Source organism: Berghia stephanieae, chromosome 1 (assembly GCF_034508935.2).
Source record: "Berghia stephanieae isolate SIO BIC M18660-M18661 chromosome 1, UCSD_Bste_1.3, whole genome shotgun sequence".
Taxonomy (NCBI): domain Eukaryota; kingdom Metazoa; phylum Mollusca; class Gastropoda; order Nudibranchia; family Aeolidiidae; genus Berghia; species Berghia stephanieae.
In genome coordinates this window covers 134,091,445-134,101,081 of record NC_088360.1, presented here as the reverse complement: position 1 = coordinate 134,101,081, position 9,637 = coordinate 134,091,445, and the positions used below count along the sequence as shown (strand labels likewise).

Genomic DNA, 9,637 nt, shown 5'->3' with positions numbered 1-9,637 from the left:
TGACTGTAGAAGTCAAAACCTGAGTGTACCTTTAATAAAGTTTGCAGATGATACCGCTCTTTAAGGCCTCATAACAAATGGCAACGAAGTGGGTTATAGACAAGAAATAGATAGATTTGTGTCTTGGTGTGATGCCCACCACCTAGAGCTTAACATAAGCAAGACGAAGGAGCTAGTGATTGACTTTAGAGTGAAGAAACCGATAGAACCGCTAAAATTAAAAAAACCAATTCGTCCAGCGAGTTCCTAACAACAAATACCTTGGTGTAACGATTGATGACAGGCTCAAGTGGGATGAACACTTGAAAATAATTAAACATAAGATGCGCTGACGTAATTATTTTTTATCAAAACTTTCTCAGTTTAGAATAGATAAAAGTCTCTTGTCATTTTGTTTAACGGCTTAGGGAGCAAATACCTCGCAGTAGAAATGAACAAAATAAATTCAAATATTTAAAAATCCATTAAATACTATATAAATGATATTGACGATGTAGATCTTTTATATGAGAAATTTTGTATATGAGAAATTTTGTATAAGTAAAATAACTAAAATATTAAATGACCAGCATCATCCACTAAGACCATCAGTTAGTATGCCTAGAAGGAATGATCGTCCTTTCTCTATTTCAACAAAAACAGAGAGACACCGAAAATCTTTTCTGCCGTCCAGTATTAGGCTTTATAGCAGCACGCAATAATCATTTTATATACTTGCGATCAAAAGAAAATAAACACATTTAAAATCGTCGTTACTTTTTTATCCATTGGCGTAAGCTAATGATTTTCCACTGAGTTGTTTACCATTAGCCTTTCTGTGTACCGATAGTCAATGTTTTTGTTTTTGACCTGAAATTCGTTCACCACGTCGCGCACGTGCTAAAATGACATTTTAGCCCCTTACTCTGGACAGGAAGTGTGTAGATTAATTTTTTTTTTGCCATCCGTGTATTCTTGAAACATTTTCAAGGCAGGGAAACACGATGCAAAATATCATCCATTAATCTACGTGATGCCACGACTTAGTTAAGAACAACATGCAAGTGCCATTGGTCATCTTCAAGCTGGACAGTCTGTGACCAATGTCACAAGAATGCTTAATATCACAAGAACTGTATATTCGTTAGTGGGTCGATTTGAAATGACACAAACGGATTGATTAATGCTTAGTAACGGGGAATCATCAATTAACCTGTAGATTTTTTACCAATCAAAACATGGAATTTTGTGACACATCTTCACATGTGATGGGAAAAAATCATGGTCGGTTGTATATAAACAATATCGTGAATGAAATCGACCTCAAGTTTTCTGTGTTGGTTCTATTAAGCAAGCGGTAGAACAATGGGGCATTTTACTTTGATACATACTATCGATAGTAAAATCTGTGTAGTTCTCTTTGCTAACCAATCACTGTCACTGTTTACGTTATGACTACTGTCGGAGAGGCGTGGTTATCTAAGTGTCTATTGCTCTCTTGTTGAAATTTGTAAATCCCGCATTAAAAAACCGAATAGATAATGAGGTAGATTATAACAGAAATTCCGTAGCACCGTTTATGTGTCAACACAAATCAAAGTCTGTGGTACCGTTTATGTGTCAACACACATCAAAGCCTGTGGTACCGTTTATGTGTCAACACAAATCAAAGATTGTGGTACCGTTTATGTGTCAACACACATCAAAGTCTGTGGTACCGTTTATGTGTCAACACACATCAAAGTCTGTGGTACCGTTTATGTGTCAACACACATCAAAGTCTGTGGTAACGTTTATGGGTTAACACACATCATCGTCTCTGGTACCGTTTATGGGTTAACACAAAAGAAATTCCGTGTCACCCTTAATGGGTTAACACGAATCAAATACCCGTATCAACACCATTAATCAAATCTTTACGACTCCAGCCAGCGCCATTCATTTATCAGACATTGTCCACCCTAATTTACCTGTCGAACCTTGAGCTCTAGAAATACTAGGCATAGCTATTTGATTCTACAACGCTGTTAACGGCCAGGTACTTATTTTTCACCTGTCTTTGGTGAGAGAATTCGAGTAAAAATCCTTTTCCAAGGACTCAATTAAGCGCAGCTCAGAGCGGGACTCGAACCTTCGGTTCAGAAAGGCGAGTGACCACATAGCCGCATTGTGAGATGAGATAATAACAAGAAATGAAGTGAGCAGGAAAGTACAAGAAGACAACAGAGAATAAAAACTTCGCGGCGGCGATGGGGGCTCGAACCCGCGACCTTACTGGTACAACTCCACCTGGCCGGGGATATCGTGACTCTACAGTATGGGCTATCCACGACCCCGATAGTGAGATTTGACTTTGAATTTGAGAAACTTCTCTGCTCAATTTGAATAATAAGTCCCTTGGTAGACAAAATTAATTCGAGTTCGCCTCGACTATCGAATCATCTCTGAAACGTTGTCCAAATAGTCTAAAGTACATATGAGTATTTATCAAAATTTTCTAGTACTTTTTCCAGGGCTCTTGACTAAAGAGCAGGTGTTATAGGTACTATCAAACCCTAAATTTATCTTTTAAGGTACTTATTGCCGCTCAGCTTTATGGTCTTTGCTTCATACCTGTATTTCTACTTTAGAAATCTATCGATCTTAAAACGTAAGAAAGGTTATAATCATGATACTTTAAGGAGAAAAATAAATTTAGCATTTATATAGCGCAATATCCACTAAGCGTGCTCAGAGCTGTTTACAAGCCCCCCCCCCCCCCCCTAATCAACAGCTACGCCTAGCCTGTAGGACGACACAAGAGGCCTGACTGTTAGAAGATATTACACCCCCCCCCCCCCAACGGACAAAAACAACGCTGTTAACGGCCAAGTATTCATTTTGCACTTGAGTACGGTGAGAGAATGTGAGTTAAGATCCTTTTCCAAGGACTCAACTATGCGTCGCTCGGAGCTGGACTCGAACCCTGGCCCTCCCGGCCCGAACACCCTCAATGGATCACCTACCTTGTCGTTGGTGGGGGAGTTTGAGGCATATATGGGGCAAGGGAAAAATTCCGGTTGACAGTCAATCGACCATCCAGGATGGTCGGGCCTATAAGAACGGCAGCCTTGGTATGTAACGAAAGGAGATCAAACCCAGTGCCCGAATGGCTTCGACCATCCCGGGCTCCACACTACTAGAACATCCGGCCCGAAGGCGAGTGTCATACCAAAATGACCACATACCCGCAAAAGAAGAGTCAGGTTTGAAAATTTTAGACAAGCTTGCTTGGAGTCGTCTATTCTTCTTTTAAATTTATTTCCCCCCTTCAGATCCATTCGGCCCATGGACCCGGAGTTTATCCCGGTTTATATGCGTGAAACGGACAATAGCAATTGCTTGCTAACCTCTGAATAGGACGCTAGTCTATCGTAAAGTACTTTCCACCAACTCTAACAGACTTAGCTACCGATTCACTGCTGATGGACAGGGAGGAGGGGGGGGGTGTCAGAATAAATCCCGACTGCACCCGGGATCAATCTCGGTCCCTTTGCGTGTAAAGCGAGTGCTCTACCAACTGAGCTATCCCGGGACACCCGGGAGTCATCTCAGCTCGAACAATATTTGAAATGAAAGCTTTTGGCCAAAATGTTTAGAAAATCGTTTTGTTAATTTTACAACAACATTTCTTACGAGAAATGTAGATATCAAATAGCAATAAATTATCTCGATTTAATTTGATTGAATGGCAGCGCATACGAGGGCTGTCGAGATAAGGCTATGAATCTCATTGGAATCCATATCAGTACGTGGTAGAGGGCGGTAATGATTAAACGCGGCACTGGGCCAGGGGAAAGTAAAATATAAAATGAATAAGCTGCTTTTATACTCAGGGTAAAACAGGTACCGTCTGTTTACTTGATTGTTAACAAAATAAATACATAAATAAATAAAATAACAACAACAAAATAAATAAAACAAGAAACAAACAAACAAAAAAAAAAACAAAAGAAAAATAGTTTAAAAATAAATAGAAACAACAACACATTCACTCGTTATATCTTTCTCTATTATTCTTACTCGTCAGTTGCTGAAACATACTTTATCTGTGTTTTTTTTTTTCAATTTGAACCCCTTCGCGAAGGCCCGGGATAGAGAGTTTTTGCTAAGATGAAGGTCATTTAAATCGATCGATATTTAAAGGACGAGTTTTCTGGCCAGATTTTTAAATATGGGTTTTTCAAGAGTACGGCAATAGTTGTAAAATGTTTATGTTTTTAAAAATGTTTTTAAGGGTTTTACGGCGCTTGCAACACATTAAGGTCATATCAGCGCCAGTAAAAAGGAAGAAAATGGGATAGTAAAAGGTTCTAGAATTACAATAAAGCATTCAAGAATAAGGCAGACAAAGGGGAATTGGTTCAAATACAGAACAGATGCAGATTCCAAGAGCACACTATAAGTGTACTTAGTTTGAGATCACCTAAAAGTCTCATCCAGAAACAAGCACAGGTCCGCACGAAGAGGAATACACTCAAATGTTTACAAATCATATACAATACATAAACAAAACATAATACAATGCATAACAGAGAGATGATTTACAAGGGAAAAAAATATCATCTCCCAAAACTATACATTTGACTGTTTCCCTCCCAGCTAGGGTATCCGGCCAGGGCCAGGACAAAACCAAATAATCTCATTCCAAGACAAAGACAGAAAGCATGTTGGAAAACAGACATAGGGGGATAGAAGACACAGTATGTACCTCCCTGCCCACTATGGGAGGTCAGGAACCCCACCCAGATAGTTGTAAAAATGGAATCACCCACGATAATTTGAAAGGCTTAACATTCGGTTTTGATGCTAAGGGTATCAGAGATTAAACTCATATCAATATGCTATGCGTTTTGATAAAATATTCACAACATCCACCAGTCGGATATAAATAACGTACCAATACACAAAACTGTAACGTTGAATGTTTATAGTTTAGTCTGATTGATGTCGTTTAGTGAGAAGTAATCACCAAAATGGTTGTCTTAAAACAATAACAAAGTACTGAGTGACGTCAATTTTGTTCCTCCCAGAAAGAGACACGCATGTTGTGACACTTATCAACTCAACAAAGACAATAACAACAACAACAACAACAACAAAGACAATAACAACAACAACAAAAACAACAGCAAAATAATAAATAACAACAACAGCAACAACAACAACAATAATAATGACAACAACAACACCAATAACAACGACAACAACGACAAAAACAACAACTGTAACATACCCCAGGCGTAATAATAGTAGAAATGATAGAGAACACAGTCAACAAGTAAATCCAAGAAGTCTTGTCAGTTCACCGACGATAGAACAGAACACATGTAAACATGAATGGATATTGAAAAGGCAGGCACGCCGCCGTCTGTGTGAATGAATGATCGGAACGCTTTGAACCTCTTGAGACACAGCAAATCGTTCTATGATAAGCATTTTAGTCGATCGACGAAACGCGCTGCACGGTCTCCTTTATAATGCAAATAGCGTTAATTCAATACCCTGCAATGCATTTATTACAATTGATTGATAGCTTCTTGGAATAGGGCAGAATAGAGAAGTGGTGACATGACACCTCCTACTGTTTTGTTTGTTTGTTTTTAAGGGTTTTACGGCGCTTGCAACACATTTAGGTTATATCAGCGCCAGTAAAAAGGAAGAAAATGGGATAGTAAAAAGTTATAGAATTACAATTAAAGCACCCAAAAAAAAAAGTAAGACATAGGGTAACTGGGAACAAATAGGGATCAGATGTAGATTCCAAGAGCATACCACCAATGTACTTAGTTTGAGATCACCTAAAAGTCTCATCCAGACACAAGCACAGGTCCAAACTAAGAGGAATACACTCAAATGTTTACCAATCATATAATATAATATGTAAACTAAACATAATACAATGCATAACAGAGAGATGATTTACAAGGAAAAAAATATCATCTCCCAAAACTATAACTATACATTCGACTGTTTCTCTCCCAGCCAAGGAGCTCCGGCAAGGATCCGGACAAAACTAAGTAATCTCATTCCAAGACAATGACAGGAAACAATTGGGAAACGGGTATGGGGGGATAGAAGACACAGCATGTACCTCCCTGCCCACTATGGGAGGTCAGGAACACCTCCTACTCTTCCGGTTCCAAACTCATTGGAAGTGTGTATGTTTGTTTTGTTTTTAAGGGTTTTTCGGCGCTTGCAAGACATTAAATAAGGTCAAATCAGCGCCAGTAAAAAGGACGAAATCGCGATGGTAAAAATTTCTAGAATTACAATTAAAACACCCAAGAAAAGGTATTACAAGGGGAATTGGTTCAAATAGGAAACAGATGTAGATTCCAATAGCACACTATCAAAGTACTTAGTTTGACCAAGTAATCTCATGAGGGGAGAGAATAAAACAAAAACAAAAATAATGAAAACCTTATCATCTAATAAATCATCACAGACTTTTCAATGTGTTTTTCTACTTCGCTTCTTTTATTACTTGTAGGTATATATTATATTCTTATGACTAAATACATCAACACATGGCAAGACTAAATACATCAAATCATGGCAAAATAAGGGATCACGAAGCAAATAACAGCAAGACTAGGGCACTAAATGTAATGAGACACCTAATGCAACAAAGGTCATATCAGCGCCAGTAAAAAAGAAGAAAATGGGATAGTAAAAAGTTTTAGAATTACAATGAAAGCACCCAAGAAAAGGTAAGACAAGGATGGAATTGGTTGAAATATAAAACAGATGTAGATTCCAAGAGCACACTATCCAAGTACTTAGTTTGAGATAACCTAAAAAGTTTCATCCAGACACAAGCACAAGTCCCAACAAAGAGAGATACACTCAAATGCTTACAAATCATATATAATATGTTAACAAAGTATAAATACAGTGCATATCAGAGAGATGATTTACAAGAAAAAAAATATCATTTCCCAAAAACTCTAACTATACATTTGACTGTTTCCTTCCTAGCCATGGTATCTGGCCAGGGCCAATACAAAACCAAGTAATCTCATTCTAAGACAAAGATAGAAAGCATATTGATAAACGGATACAGAGGGATAGAAGATACAGTATATGCCTCCCTGTCCACTATGGGAGGTCAGGAGCCCCACCCAGAAAAAGACAGAAAGCAAATTGGAAAACAGATGTAGGGTGACAGAAGACACAGTAAGTACCACCCTGCCATTGTTGCCGTTGTTTCAACCATTGAGGAGAGATTTCCAACGACATTGCAGAAATGCAACATCACCAAATGACCACGCTAGGATTATCGATGTAATCGCTTAAATTAGCAAAAAGAAAAACAAACCCAATCTTGAGGTATAAAATTTTCAATATGTAAATCGTTGAGGAAAAAAACTGGCTCTCTTGACATTACATGAACAGCCAACAAACACGTGTAATGGAACATATGGCTCTACACGAAATACCAATCAAAATAAAACAAAAAACATGTTACAACTCATATAATGCTGGGGTAAGACATTCAGGGATATAGAAAACGGGAAAGAGAAATAATATCTTTGGTAAAATCAAAACACATCGGGTCACGTGAGATCCAATGCTTCAATCTGGTAACTGCTAACAGTAGAAATAGATGGCCAGTGAATGATTTAATTCCAATTCTAAAATGATGAGATAGAGATTCCAGATTCCTCTTTTTTTTTTCTTTTTTTTTTGTTGCTTTTGCGTGTGAGAGAATAGCATCAATTTTGTTAGATAAAGCATATGAGTATAAAATGAGCTTCAAAAAAATATAAATAAATTTAAAACATAAATATATATATACATAACACAGATCAATTCGGGTACAAAATCCTTCTTCGGCAAATGGCAAGAAAACAAAAACTAAAAACATTTTATAAATCAAATTTTGACTTGGGGTCACGAATATTGAAAATAAGAAAAAAAAAAACCAAAGACACAAACAAAACAAAAAAAAAACAAAAAAACAACACAATCTTTGGTAAATTCAGTACACATGGGGCCACATTATCCTTTGCCTCAATTCTTGTTTTGTCTAAGATTAGAAGTAGACTGCGATATAAAATCTAATTTAAATAATCTGAAAAAGTGTTGTATGAAATAGTGCCAGACAAAGCCAGTACAAGAAAAAAAAAACATTCCAGAAAAATCAAGTCTCCCTTGACCAGTTGAGAAAAACTGATTTTTTTGGGATGGTTTCTTTTTTTTTTTTTTCTTGTATATTTCTTTCTTGCTTTGTCTGGCACATGTTACATACACACTTACATGGTTAGAGTCAACCACACTCGATATATTTTCTGGTTTACCACATACCAGTATGAGACAGAGCGGGTCTGGGAAATAGAAAGATCCAATGAGATGTAATTTTTAAAAGGATAAAAACATCACATCTAAGTAAAGTGTATTTTAAAACAACACTGGGCATCATTCGTGAGGATATGAGAATTGTTGTGGAAAAAATAAAGCACGTGAGAAAAAGACAGGTAAACGGTAACACATATCTACATATTTATGTGGCCTCCATTACATGAACCTGATCACCCACGTATAGACATAATTGAGAAAATCTAACATAAATGCAAAGGAAAACAAGATTTGGAATAGAATTTTTGTTCAAAAGAAATGCAACACCATTTTTTAAACCAATAACTAGAGGTGCCTAAATGAGTCAATAAAATGGAGATATAGATAAAGGGAGTAAATCTGACTCATGAATAAGGGAACTAAGGGAAATAATTCCATTGTGTTATTCCCTTATTCATGAGACAGACTTACTCCCTTTATCTTTATCTCAATTTTTAATAATTACGGAATATTCAAATTTGAAAAGTACAATGTCGATAATTTGACTTATTATGAAAAGTAGAGGACGGTTGGGACTGCCTGAAACCTGGGATTGTGAAAATACTAACGAAAAGGTGATAATGGGAAGACTTCAGAAGGGAACGGTACAGACAATGGACACTGATTGTCGTATTGTTCCCATCCAAAGCCTTTCCATTATTGACTTGTTATGACTAATATATTCATTACAGTAACTCAAATTTCAAGAAAATATTATATGGATTATCAGCTTCATGCACTTGGCCACAGATTTCATCTTTTCATAATAAGAAGATACATAATATAAAGCTTTTGATAGTCGTCGACAATATATTTATGATTTGTTCTGATTTATATTTCTAAAAATACGATTACAGACATGGGAGTTTCCCTTCCCTTTCTTTCGGATTGTAATTTTTTCATAGATTTCAAGACTGGTGATTAGAAAACACATTTGAAGGTTTCGATAACCATGGACAATAAATTTATGATTTTTTTCTGCTTCCAAAAAAAAAATAAAAAAATAAAAATAAAAAAGAATTACATACAAGTAAGTTCCAGCTTCCCTTTCAGATCGTAAATTAAAAAAAAAATAAATTCTGTAATAAACAACTACGAGTCTACGACAACTGTAAATAATTCAAACATTTTGTTACTTTAAAATGAAAGACAGTAACCAGTAAAAATGATTGTTATGTTTCTAAAAACTCCCATAGGACACTACAGCAACTAAGACATAACTAACTAATCACAGATGGGTGGAAATGGAAGGAAAAAAGAATAATCAATTTTATAGAAT

The 9,637-nt window shown here is 36.5% G+C and overlaps 1 protein-coding gene across 1 annotated transcript in view; it reads right to left on the bottom strand.

Moving 5' to 3' along the window:
* The window catches only part of LOC144963254 (uncharacterized), a 38,815-nt gene extending 33,372 nt beyond the window's left edge, over nt 1-5,443 (bottom strand). The window contains exon 1 of the mRNA XM_078897120.1: nt 5,255-5,443. The gene's annotated coding sequence lies outside the window, so the exon portion shown is untranslated. The remainder of the gene's footprint in view (nt 1-5,254) is intronic.
* Between the last annotated feature and the right edge of the window lie 4,194 nt (nt 5,444-9,637).